Below are 14,419 nucleotides of genomic sequence, written 5' to 3'. Positions count from 1 at the left end.
ATCAACAGCACTGACCTTGAATCCCTGCCGCAAACTGTGCTAAAGGACTTGGCTTGGAAGCTCATTTCATTTGGAAAGCTGCTGAGAACCTCTGCACACAGACACACAGCCAGCTGCCTCTGTCACTCACCTCCCCAGGCAGTCATCCATTCCTTCCCTCATTCTCCTTGCCTCGGTGGTCTATTGATTGACTTTCAATTTCCTCCACACACACTCTCTTCACTCTCTCCCTCATGCATTACTTCCCTGATGTTAGGATAAAACTCACCAATTCACACTCACTCACTCATAGCTACCACTGTTTCATCCATTCAATGAGCTCACTCACTGTATCACTTATTCACTGTTTCACTCCTGACTACCAATTACTCATCCAGCACGTTGATTTACAGTAGTATACCCAGAGCCTCAGGTGGGGATAGAGGATGAGATGGAGTGAACAGCTCTTCTACAGAGTAGGCTTTTATCACTTAGTGTTCTCTCCTGTGGGACACATTAACATGCAGCAGACACACATTCTCTCTTTCTCCCTGTTAGGCGGTGTGTGTGTGTGTGTTCTCACGTCTCAGACCCTCTCAATGGGTGTGTAGCAGCACCACACTCTCTTGTTAAACGCTGAGTTAACTAACACTAGCCTTATAAATATTTGATGATGTGGAGACTTTTTATCTGCTGGGCATCAATTTGGCTTCACCAAGGAAATATAAACATAGGGCCCTATAAAAATCTGTTTTGTTTTTCAAGGTTTCCTTTTCCCTTGTTTTTTCAGGTTTCCACCCTAAAAAAAAATCACACTTTAAAAAAAGAAATAGAAAAACAACACTTTTGGATGTTCTAAAGTCTACAACAATGTTTAAACCACATCAGGGGACCACTTTTGAGGTCTAGGATATTTTGTTATTTTATTTACATTGTTGGGTGTAGTAACCCTTTAATTCCAGCATGGTTTTTAGTGGGTGGTTTTGTAGCGCACATGTGTTGGTAGAGTTTGCTAAACAAATGCTAACTGGATTGACGCAAATAATCATGATATAATTCTGCCAGGTAGGCATAGGCTACATTGTAGCTCGTTAACATTTCATTGAGAAAAACTTTCCATCTACCAGAAGACTTTTCATGAGCCTCGACTACACAGACGGGGGATTCTCATTGCCTCTTCAGAAAGTTGCAGGAAATACGAATCACTGATGCATTCTGTTCATGTCTTATGATAAACTTTGGCAAATTAATTCATTTTCAATACATTTAGTTGATTTCCTTACTAAGTTCAATTCATTTTTTTTATTTTTGTTGTATTACGATTTAATGTCTGGACTCTGTCCGAGTTCTGTATCCCAGATTTTATAGGGCCCTATAAACATGATCTTCCTTTAAGAGCCAATGAGGTTTTCATAGGCCCTAATGGATGCTAATGTAGAGAACATACATAGAAACACAAATAAAATACAAACTAATGGTTGTGAGTCATTGGATATGACAATGCAATCCCAGTGCGGTGCAATCCTTCTGACCCTAGACACCCATAGCTGGATTTAATCAAGCCCCAGTGCGGTGATTCAATTGCTATGTGCTGCATATCAATTGAATTATGATACTCATGGAGTATCATTCTCACAATCCACTCTTGGCAAATATAGAAGATGAACAGATATACAGCGACAAGGAACAGTATGTGAACCTTTTGGAATTACCTCTGCATTATTTCTGCATAAATTGGTCATCAAATTTGATCTGAAGTCCCAACAATAGACAAACATAGTGTGCTTAAACTAATAACACACAAATTATTGTATTTTTATTGTCTATCATTTAGAACCCCTAGAATAATGACTTCTCCAAAAGCCCATTGGAATCAGGAGTCCGCTAACCTGGAGTCCAGTCGATGAGTCGAGATTGGAGATGTTGGTTCGCCCTTCCTTGCTCTATAAAAACACTCACAAAATTTGAGTTTGCTATTCACAAGGCTCATTTCCTGATGTGAACCATGCCTCGAATAAAAGAGATCTCAGAAGACCTACGATTAAGAATTGTTGACTTGCATAAACCTGGAAAGGGTTACAAAAGTATCTCTAAAAGCCTTGAAGTTCATCAGTCCGCGGTAAGATAAATTGTCTATAAATGGAGAAAGTTCAGCACTGTTGCTACTCTCCCTAGGAGTGGCCATCCTGCAAAGATCACAGCGCAAGAGCACCGCGCAGAATGCTCAATTAGGTTAAGAAGAATCCTAGAGTGTCAGCTAAAGACTTACAGAAATCTCTGGAACATGATAACATCTCTGTTGATGAGTCTACGATACGTAAAACACTAAACAAGAATGGTGTTCATGGGAGGACACCACGGAAGAAGCCACTGCTGTCCAAAAATACATAGCTGCACATCTGAAGTTTGCAAAAGCGCACCTAGATGTTCCACAGCGTTACTGGCAAAATATTCTGTGGACAGATGAAACTACAGTTGAGTTGTTTGGAAGGAAGATACAACTCCATGTGTGGAGAAAAAAAGGCACAGCACACCAACATCAAAACCTCATCCCAACTGTAAAGTTTGGTGGAGGGAGCATCATGGTTTGGGGCTGTTTTGCTGCCTCAGGGACTGGACAGCTTGCTATCATCAATAGAAAAATGAATTCCCAAGTTTATCAAGACCTTTTGCAGGAGAATGTTCGGCTATCTGTCCGCCAATTAAAGCTCAACAGAAGTTGAGTGATGCAACAGGACAATGACCCAAAACAAGTAAATCAACAACGGAATGGCTTCAACAGAATAAAATACGTCTTCTGGAGTGGCTCAGTCAGAGTCCTGACCTCAACCTGATTAAGATGCTGTGGCATGACCTCAAGAGAGCAGTTCACACCAGACATCCCAAGAATATTGCTGAACTGAAACAGTTTTGTAAAGGGGAATGGTCCAAAATTCCTCCTGACCGTTGTGCAGGTCTGATCCACAATTACAGAAAACATTTGGTCGAGGTTATTGCGGCCAAAGGAGGGTCAACCAGTTATTAAATCCAAGGGTTCACATACTTTTCCCACCCTGCACTGTGAATGTTTACACAAAGACATGAACGTATAATTGTTTGTGTGTTATTAGTTTAAGCAGACTTTGTCTATTGTTGTGACCTAAATGAAGATTAGATCAAATTTATGACCAATACATGCAGAAATCCAGGTATTTCCAAAGGGTTCACATACTTTTTATTGCCACTCTAGCTGGTGTGGATATGGTGTCCTTTAGCCTCCTGTAGGATGATGATGCCTTGGTTGAGTAGACAGGCTAGTATCCCCTGTGCTGCTGAGACAGGGGTTTTTAAACCCTCTGGTCTACCCAGCCAGCTGCCAGACAGGCTCAGTGTCTGGCCTTATCTTTGAAGACTCTACATAAAAGCAAGGTGTCACTTTGATTCCCTGTCTGTGCTGGTCAGCTTTGATCAGCTCTAACACGTCCAGGTAGTCAGATGTGGTGTGATTCAGCAGGCAGGCCACACTGTTCCCTCTGCAGACAGATAAAGACAGAGCTGCACTGATTTACTGCTGGAACAACATGGCTGGAGAGAAAGATTGTTATGTACTCTTCTATGAACTTTGCAACCTACATCAACTGGAAATGTCTTGACACTGCAGCCAGTTACAAACAAATTGATGTTGTTGTCTTTAAAAATAAAAAAAGGACAAATGTTTAAATGATTCCATCTTGTTCCGATCTGGTGAATGTTTCAAATTATTCCATGTTGTTCCAATCTGACTGACTAATGAGGGATTTAGACAATTTTGATAGAAAACGGTATCTGTCCTGAATGAACTGTCTCTTCTGAGCCAGTAGGGTATTTAGAGAAACAGGACAAGCTCAACCAGGTCTCCTGAGAATGGGAGAATGTGCTTGTTGAGGCTAAAAGTCATATTCAGGCTCTAAATCAGGATCATGTCTTCTCTAGGGAGGTGTAGGAGGTCTAAGAGGCTTCAACCCGCTTTAGCCAGAAGTCCAGAGGGCTTCATCAAAGGGTAAAGCAGCGTAACAGTGTTACCTAGAGATGGGGTCAGAGCTTTTGGAGAAACTCATTTCATAAATCCAAAACCGCACATCAAGCAGCTCAGCACTTTTTTTAAAGTCAGGCTTTCTCTCTCGGGTGGGTCAGCCTGTGGTACAGTGTGGAGCGTGAGGACTGAAAACCAACTGAAATATTATGAAATATCAATGGCTGGTGCTATAGGAGATTCCCGAGTATGGGATAACTGTCTTCTGTCTGTTATAGCCTTTAGTCTACACTGGTGTGAAGTGTAAGTATTGTATATTCAGTACAGTACAGTAAATGTATCATTACATAAAGCTAGTATACTCTGAATAGCTGGGGAGGATGCTTATCATTTCTAAAAAATAAAGTAACTTTTCCATATATAGTATATATAATTCTGAGGGTAAAAGGTTTCTAGGTCATTCTTATGCAGATAATTTGTTCTAGAGGCTATATTGATTTACACTGAGCATTAAAAACATTAAGACCACCTGCTCTTTCCATGACATAGACTGACCAGGTGAAAGCTACAGTATGATATCTTATTAAATCCACTTCAAATCAGTGTAGATGATGGGGAGGAGACAGGTTAAAGAAGGATGTTTAAGCCTTGAGACAGTTGAGACATGTATTGTTTATGTGTACAATTCAGATGGTGAATAAGGCAAGACAAAATATTTAAGTGCCTTTGAACGGAGCGTGGTAGTAGGTACCGAGCACACCGGTTTGTATCAAGAATGGTCCACCACCCAAAGGACATCCAGCTAACTTGACACAACTGTGGGAAGCATTGGGGTCAACATGGGCCAGCATCTCTGTGGAACGCTTTTGACACTTTGTAGAGTGTGGGGGGTGCAACTCAATATTAGGAAGGTGATCCTAATGTTTGGTATACTCAGTGTATGTTACATGAGATGCAAGACAAAGTCCTCAAGGGAATTCAATGAAGTAGAACTAAATTATGTGTATGCATTTGATCAAATTATTTAAATAATTGTATTATTCATCATATGGAAATGAACATGGTAATGTTCCATCTAACAGATTGAGCTGCAATGTGTGATCTTTGCTGTGCTTCAGATCTATCGTCTGTTCAGGCGTCCATATTAACTGGGAAACCATCTGCAGTGAAAACCCACACACATTTCAACCAGAGACAATACATTTCTCTTCTGCGACTCCCACTCCCTTTCACATTGACTAATGTCTCACAGACTGATAGCCAATGTGAGGGACAGAAAGGAATAGATGGATTGGCTATTTCTTTGCCTGAAGACAATTCACCTTGAGCCAATAGTAACAAACCCCCTGAGAGTGTGTTTGCTGTCATTATTAATGAGACTTCTGGAAAGTGAAGCCGCTCGGTGCTCCATTCAGGATCGACAGCACAGTGCTCCATGTGCCATGAACACCTGGCCAATATTATTCACCTCACAGGCTGTGGCAGGATGTTTCTCCTGCTGGCCAGTCATAGGACTTGGAGTGGAACCAAGAATGGCGATTTAGAAGCACTTACAGGTGAAAGAGAGAAAGACCGAGAAGAAGGAGAGAAAATGAGAGAGAAGGGTGAGATTCACATTGATATTCTGCAGAGTGGCCATTCTGAAAACATCAAAATACATTATTGTAGTTCCATGGCAGGGAGGGAGGAGTCAGTGTGTGTGTGGGGAGTGTGAACCCCGGGTTGTCTGCCAGGCGTGTATTGTACCTCCCCTGGCTTGTCACAGTCATCCCCACTCTCATTTTCATTAGTCCCTGGAACTGACAGTCTTTGAGAATTTGAGTAAATGATTCACACACCAAAAACTTGGCGACAGACAGACTTGCACAAGGCAGACCTCCAAGTCTCTGGGGCTCGTACAGAAAGTATACAGAAATAACACCAACAAACACTCCTACACCAATCCTTAATTTCAAAGTGCCAAACAATTCATTCTGTTTGTCTTTACCCACATGAAAAAAATACTAGAGTATACTGTAGAATATACATTAGTATCCCTCGATTATGTGTAGTGCTGAATGTTGTAGTATACTGTAGAATACTACAGTATTATCCTTTAAAAAAACACTGTAGTAAATACTAATGTAATGTTAGCAAAAGCACTACAGTCCACAAAAAACACTTAGCTATAGTAAATAAATACTACGGTATTTCATTTACATATACCCTGCCCATTTCTCACCCCCATGTTGCAATTTGTGCCACCCATAAGTGAGAAACCTACATGCCAAATATAAACCATATTGTGTTCCCTACAGGTTATAGAAAAGAGCAGGAGCGCCAAACCATCTGTTCAGATCCCAGTCCTACCTACCGGTTATAAAAAATATATATATTTTAGTATCTCCAGTAGGTTTTCTGAAGGATAAAGCCTCCACTTCTACATCAAAGATAATAAAAACAAAAACACTATAGTAAATACGACAGTAATGTCTGCAAAAACACTACAGTAAATACTACAGTATACTACAATCCGCAAAAACACTACATTAATTACTATAGAAGATGGCGCCGGAGAAAATGGCTGCCGTTTCATGGGCTCTTAACCAACCGTGCTATTTTGTTTGTTTTTTCGCATTTTTTGTAACTTATTTTGTAAATAATGTTGCTGCTGAAAATCAAAACAGCGATTACTCACCTTGAACTGGGCGAAGAATTTATCTTTAATGAGTCGGACGAGAGGGATTTACTTCAGACACCCGAACAGGCCATCATCCCTGTCATCCCGTCAGAAAAGACGGAAAATATATCGCGGAAAGAGATTGGGGTGCCTTGTGAGAAACCGCTGGCGAGTGGCTAATATGCCCTTGCCATCTGTATTACTGGCCAACGTACAATCACTGGAAAATAAATTGGATGAACTACAAGCATGTATATCCTACCAACGGGACATTAAAAACAGTAATATCTTGTGTTTCACTGAGTTGTGGCTGATGACGACATGAATAACATACAGCTGGCGGGTTATACACTGTATTGGCAGCATAGAACAGCAGCCTCTGGTAAGACAAGGGGTGGCGGTCTATGTATATTTGTAAACAACAGCTGGTGCACGATATCTAAGAAAGTCTTGAGGTTTTGCTCGCCTGAGGTAGAGTATCTCATGATAAGCTGTAGACCACACTATCTACCTAGAGAGATTTCAACTGTATTTTTCGTAGCTTTCTACATACCACCACATACCGATGCTTGCACTAAGACCGCACTTAATGAGCTGTATACCGCAATAAGCAAACAGGAAAAGGCTCTTCCAGAGGCTCCTAGTGGTTGGGGACTTAATTGCAGGGAATCTTAAATCCTTTTTAATCCGTTCTAATTTCTATCAGCATGTTAAATGTGCAACCAGAGGGGGAAAAACTCTAGACCACCTTTACTCCACACACAGAGACGCGTACAAAGCTCTCCCTCGCCGTCCCTTTGGAAAATCTGACCATAATACTATCCTCCTGATACTTGCTGACAAACACAAATTAAAGCAGGAAGCACAAGTGACTCGGTCAATAAAAAAGTGGTCAGACGAAGCAGACGCAAAGCTACAGGACTGTTTGCTAGCACAGACTGGAATATGTTCCGGGATTCTTCCGATGGCATGGAGGAGTGCACCACATCAGTCATTGGCTTCATCAATAAGTGCATTGATGATGTCGTCCCCACATTGACTGTACGAACATACCTCAACCAGAAGCCATGGATTACAGGCAACATCTGCACTGAGCTAAAGGTTAGATCTGCCGCTTTCAAGGAGCGTGACTCTAACCCAGAAGCTTATAATAAATTTTGCTATGCCCTCCGACGAACTATCAAACAGGCAAAGCCTCAATAAAGGACTAAGATCGAATCGTACTACACCGGCTCCGACGCTGTCGGGTGTATCAGGGCTTGCAAACTATTATAGACTACAAAGGGAAGCACAGCTGAGAGCTGCCCAGTGACACGAGCCTACCAGACGACCTAAACTACTTCTATGCTTACTTCGAGGCAAGTAACACTGAAACATGCATGAGAGCACTAGCTGTTCTGAACGACAGTGTGATCACGCTCTCCGCAGCCGATGTGAAAAAGACCTTTAAACAGCTAAACATTCACAAGGCCGAAGGGCCAGACGGATTACCAGGATGTGTAATCTGAGCATGCGCTGACAAAATGGCAAGTGTCTTCACTGACATTTTCAACTTCTCCCTGTTTGAGTCTGTAATACCAACATGTTTCAATCAAACCACCATAGTGCCTGTGCCGAAGACAACTAAGGTAACCTGCCTAAATGACTACCGACCCATAGCACTCATGTCTGTAGCCATGAAGTGCTTTGAAAGGCTGGTCATGGGTCACATCAACACCATGATCCCAAAAACCCTAGATCCACTTGAATTTGCATACCGCCCCAACAAATCCACAAACGATGCAATCTATATTGCACTCCACACTGCCCTATCACACCTGGATAAAATGAACACCTACAGTTGAAGTCGGAAGTATACATACACCGTAGCCAAATACATTTAAACTCAGTTTTTCACAATTCCAGACATTTAATCCTAGTAAACATTTACTGTCTTAGGTTAGTTAGGATCACCACTTTATTTTAAGAATGTGAAATGTCAGAATAATAGTAGAGAGAATGATTTATTTCAGCTTGTATTTATTTCATCACATTCCCAGTTGGTCAGAAGTTTACATACACTCAATTAGTATTTAGTACCATTGCCTTTAAATTGTTTAACTTGGGTCAAACGTTTCAGGTAGACTTCCAAACGCTTACCACAATAAGTTGGGTGAATTTTGGCCCATTCCTCCTGACAGAGCTGGTGTAACTGAGTCAGCTCTGTAGGCCTCCTTGCTCGCACACACTTTTTCAGTTCTGTCCACAAATGTTCTATATGATTGAGGTCAGGGCGTTGTGATGGCCACTCTAATACCTTGCCTTTGTTGTCCTTAAGCCATTTAGCCACAACTTTGTAAGTATGCTTGGGGTCATTGTCAATTTGGAAGACCCATTCGCGACAAAGCTTTAACTTCCTGACAGATGTGTTGAGATGTTGCTTCAATATATCCACATACTTTCCTTTCCCTCATGATGCCATCTATTATTTGAAGTGCACCAGTCCCTCCTGCAGAAAAGCACCCTCACAACATGATGCTGCCACCCCCGTGCTTCACGGTTGGGATGGTGATCTTCGGCTTGCATGCCTCCCCTTTTTTCCTCCAAACATAACGATGGTCATTATGGCCAAACAGTTCTATTTATGTTTCATCAGACTGGAGGACATTTCTACAAAAAGTACGATCTTTGTCCCCATGTGCAGTTGCAAAACGTAGTTTAGCTTTTTTATGGCAGTTTTGGAGCAGTGGCTTCTTCCTTGCTGAGCTGCCTATCAGGTTATGTCGATATAGGATTTGTTTTACTGTGGATATAGATGTTTCCTCCAACATCTTCACAAGGTCCTTTGCTGTTGTTCTGGGATTGATTTGCACATTTCGTACCAAGGTACATTCATCTCTAGGAGACAGAACGTGTCTCCTTCCCGAGCGGTCCCATGGTGTTTAAACATGCGTATTATTGTTTGTACAGATGAATGTGGTACCTTCAGGCGTTTGGAAATTGCTCCCAAGGATGAACCAGACTTGTAGAGGTCTACAATTCTTTTGAAGTTTGAAGGTAGGCCTTGAAATACATCCACAGGTACACCTCCTATTGACTCAAATGATGTCAATTAGCTTCTAAAGCCATGGCACCATTTTCTGGAATTTTCCAAGCTGTTTAAAGGCACAGTCAACTTAGTGTATGTAAACGTCTGACCAACTGGAATTGTGATACAATGAATTATAAGTGAAATAATATGTTCTGTAAACAATTGTGGGAAAAATGTCTTGTATCATGTACAAAGTAAAAATCCTAACTGACTTTCCAAAACTATAGTTGGTGACAGTGGGCAGTATTTTCACGTCCGGATGAAATGCATGCCCAAATTCAACTGCCTGCTACTCATCCCCAGAATATTAGATATGCATATTATTAGTATGGATAGATTTGGATTTAAAACACTCTGACGTTTCTAAAACTGTTTGAATCATGTCTGTGAGTATAACAGAACTTATGTAGCAGGCGAAACCCCGTTTTGATTTTTTGAGGTCACTCTCTTTTCAATGGGTTTCATTGGGAATCCAGATTTCTACGGGACCTTCTTGCAGTTCCTACTGCTTCCACTGGATGTCACCAGTCATTAGAAATTGGTTGAGGTTATTCCTTTGTGTAATGAAGAAGTAGCCCTGTTCAAAACGAGGGTCACTTCAAGTGTACTGTTTGTTAGAGGCGCGTGACCAGAAAGGTAGCGTCAATTTGGTTTATTCCTGTATTGAACACAGATCATCCCGTCTTCAATTTGATCGATTATTTACTTTATAAAATACCTAAAGTTGTATTACAAATGTTTTGGCAAAGTTTACAGGTAACTTGTTATGTAATTGAGTGAAGACCCAAAAGCGGTTTTAACAGAAAACTGAGGAAACAGGAGGGATAGCAGACATTAAACAGGTCACATGACAAGAAACATTCCAGGATAGGATAGTATTACTAGACCAATTAATAGAAGGGTTATGGCGCACTAGCCAGGGATGACCCAAAACAACAGGTGTAAAAGGTGAACGAAAAATTAAAAAAGAAATGGTTTCGCTATGATTACCAGAGACAGTGAGGGTTAAAGGCAGCGTCTCACGCTGAATCTTGGGGAGAGAACTACCATCTAAAGCGAACAAGGCCATGGGCTCCCTAACTGTCTGAGAGGAATGTCATGTTCCCGAGCCCATCCATAAAACAGCCCTCCGCCCCAGAGTCTATCAAGGCACTGCAGGAAGCAGATGAACCGGGCCAGCGGAGATGGACCGGAAAGGTAGTGCGTGATCCAGAAGGAGAGGCCTGAGTAGTTGCGCTCACCAGTAGCCCTCCTCTTACTGATGAGCTCTGGCTTTTACTGGACATGAGGTGACAAAATGACCAGCGGAGCCGCAGTAGAGACAGAGGCGATTGGTGATTCTCCGTTCCTTCTCCTTGGCCGAGATGCGGATACCCCCAGCTGCATAGGCTCAGCATCCGAGCCGGCGGAGGAGGGTGGCAGTGATGCGGCAGGTGGCAGTGATGTGGAGAGGGGAGCAACGGAGAACGCGAACTCCTTTCCACGTGCTCGGCGACGAAGATCAAACCGTCGCTCTATGCGAATAGCGAGAGCTATTAAGGAGTCCAGACTGGAAGGAACCTCCCGGGAGAGGATCTCATCCTTAACCTCGACGAGGAGACCCTCCAGAAAGCGAGCGAGCAAAGCCGGCTCGTTCCAGTCACTAGAGGCAGCGAGAGTGCGAAACTCAATAGAATAATCCGTTATGGGTCGATTCCCCTGACATAGGGAAGACAGGGCCCTGGAAGCCTCCTCCCCAAAAACAGAACGGTCAAAAACCCGTATCATCTCCTCCTTAAAGTCCTGATACTGGTTAATACACTCAGCCCTCGCCTCCCAGATTGCCGTGCCCCACTCATTTGACGTAGGCGATGCGGGCTGCGCTCCTGGAGTAAGTGTTGGGCTGGAGAGAGAACACCACGTCACACTGAGTGAGGAATGAGCGGCACTCAGTGGGCTCCCCAGAGTAACACGGCGGGTTGTTGATCCTGGGCTCCGGAGACTCGGAAACCCTGGAAGTGGGCGGTGGATCGAGGTGGAGTTGGTGAACCCGTCTTGTGAGGTCGGAGACTTGGACGGCCAGGGTCTCAACGGCATGTCGAGCAGCAGACAATTCCTCCTCGTGTCTGCCTAGCATCGCTCCCTGGATCTCGACGGCGGAGTGAAAAGGGTCCGGAGCCGCTGGGTCCATTCTTGGTCTGATTCTTCTGTTATGTACTTGAGTGAAGACCCAAAAGCGGTTTTAACAGAAAACAGAGTTCTTTAATGAAAAAACAGGAATGGCATAAATCCTCTTCCAACGTTGTCAATGGAACAAAAAGAACGTTAGTATAATGCAGGATGCACCTGCCAGGCAGACTCCGACAGGATAGGACAAGGTGGAAGCAAACGAGACGACAGCTTGCTTCTGGCATGAAAAACACAAACAAGAATCAGACCCTGAAAGTAGCAGGAACAGAGAGAGAAATAGAGACCTAATCAGAGGGGAAGAGAGAACAGGTGGGAAAGAGTGAATGAGCTAGTTAGGGGAGATGTAGAACAGCTGAAGAATGAGAGACAGAGAAGGTAACCTAAAAAGACCAGCAGAGAGAGACAGAGTGAAGAGAAAGGACAGGAACAGACATAACAAGACATGACAGTACCCCCCCCCCCACTCACCGAGCGCCTCCTGGCGCACTCGAGGAGGAAACCTGGCGGCAACGGAGGAAATCATCGATCAGCGAACGGTCCAGCACGTCCCGAGAGGGAACCCAACTCCTCTCCTCAGGACCGTACCCCTCCCAATCCACTAGGTACTGATGACCACGGCCCCGAGGGCGCATGTCCAAAATCTTACGAACCCTGTAGATGGGTGCGCCTCGACAAGGATGGGGGGAGGGACGAGTGGGGGCGCGAAGAACGGGCTTAACACAGGAGACATGGAAGACCGGGTGAACGCGACGAAGATAGCTGGAGAAGAGTCGCACTGCGACAGGATTAATGACCTGAGAAATACGGAACGGACCAATGAACCGCGGGGCCAACTTGCGAGAAGCTGTCTTAAGGGGAAGGTTCTGAGTGGAGAGACTCTCTGACCGCAACAATATCTAGGACTCTTGGTCCTACGCTTATTAGCGGCCCTCACAGTCTGCGCCCTATTACGGCAAAGTGCCGACTGACCCCCTTCCAGGTGCGCTCGCAACGCTGGACAAAAGCCTGAGCGGAGGGGAAGGACTCGGCGAGCTGAGATGAGAACAGCGGAGGCTGTACCCGAGGCTACTCTGAAAAGGAGATAGACCGGTAGCAGACGAAGGAAGCGAGTTGTGGGCGACTGCCCAGGGGAGCTGTTCTGACCAAGACGCAGGGTTACGAAAAGAAAGACTGCGTAAAATGCGTCGCTTGACCGTTAGACTGGGGATGAAAGCCGGACGAGAGACTGACGGAAGCCCCAATCAAACGGCAAAACTCCCTCCAAAATTGAGACGTGAACTGCGGGCCTCTGTCGGAAACGACGTCAGACGGAAGGCCATGAATTCGGAAAACATTCTCGATAATGATCTGAGCCGTCTCCTTAGCAGAAGGGAGCTTAGCGAGAGGAATGAAATGAGCCGCCTTAGAGAATCTATCGACAACCGTAAGAATAACTGTCTTCCCCGCTGATGAAGGCAGTCCGGTGATAAAATCTAAAATGAGACCACGGTCGAGAGGGAATGGGAAGCGGTCTGAGACGGCCGGCAGGAGGAGAGTTCCCAGATTTAGTCTGCGCGCAGACCGAACAAGCGGCGACAAATCGACGTGCGTCACGTTCCGAGTGGGCCACCAGAAACGCTGGCGAATGGAAGCGGCACCCCGAACGCCGGGGTGGCCGGCTAACTTGGCAGAGTGGGCCCACTGAAGAACGGCCGGACGAGTAGGAACGGGAACGAACAGAAGGTTCCTAGGACAAGTCGCGGCGACGGAGTGTGAGCGAGTGCTTGCTTTACCTGCCTCTCAATTCCCAGACAGTCAACCCGACAACACGCCCCCAGGGAGAATCCCCTCGGGGTCGGTGGAGACCTCAGAAGAACTGAAGAGACGAGATAAAGCATCAGGCTTGGTGTTCTTTGAGCCCGGACGATAAGAAATAACAAACTCGAAACGAGCGAAAAACAGAGCCCAACGAGCCTGACGCGCATTAAGTCGTTTGGCTGAACGGATGTACTCAAGGTTCCTATGGTCAGTGAACGGTCGCCCCCTCCAACCACTGTCGCCATTCGCCTAGGGCTAAGCGGATGGCGAGCAGTTCGCGATTACCAACATCATAGTTACGTTCTGACGGCGATAAGCGATGAGAGAAAAACGCGCAAGGATGGACCTTGCCGTCAGAGAGAGAGCGCTGAGAAAGAATGGCTCCCACGCCCACCTCTGACGCGTCAACCTCAACAACAAACTGTCTAGAGATGTCAGGTGTAACAAGAATAGGTGCGGATGTAAAACGATTCTTAAGAAGATCAAAAGCTCCCTGGGCGGAAACGGACCACTTAAAGCACGTCTTAACAGAAGTAAGGGCTGTGAGGGGAGCTGCCACCTGACCGAAATTACGGATGAAACGACGATAGAAATTAGCGAAGCCCAGAAAGCGCTGCAGCTCGACGCGTGACTTAGGAACGGGCCAATCAATGACAGCCTGGACCTTAACGGGATCCATTAATGCCCTCAGCGGAAATAACGGAACCGAGAAAAGGGACAGAGGCGGCATGAAAAGTGCACTTCTCAGCCTTCA

The 14,419-nt window shown here is 44.6% G+C and overlaps 1 protein-coding gene across 2 annotated transcripts in view; it reads right to left on the bottom strand.

Annotated features, from left to right (window-relative positions):
• Window positions 1-14,419, bottom strand: part of LOC135514182 (E3 ubiquitin-protein ligase DTX1-like) — a 71,249-nt gene that overhangs the window by 33,601 nt on the left and 23,229 nt on the right. The gene's annotated exons all lie outside the window — the stretch shown is intronic.

This window comes from Oncorhynchus masou, chromosome 25 (genome assembly GCF_036934945.1).
Source record: "Oncorhynchus masou masou isolate Uvic2021 chromosome 25, UVic_Omas_1.1, whole genome shotgun sequence".
Lineage (NCBI taxonomy): Eukaryota > Metazoa > Chordata > Actinopteri > Salmoniformes > Salmonidae > Oncorhynchus > Oncorhynchus masou.
Note: the sequence above shows the minus strand (reverse complement) of the source record. Positions and strands in the feature narration are given on the sequence as shown.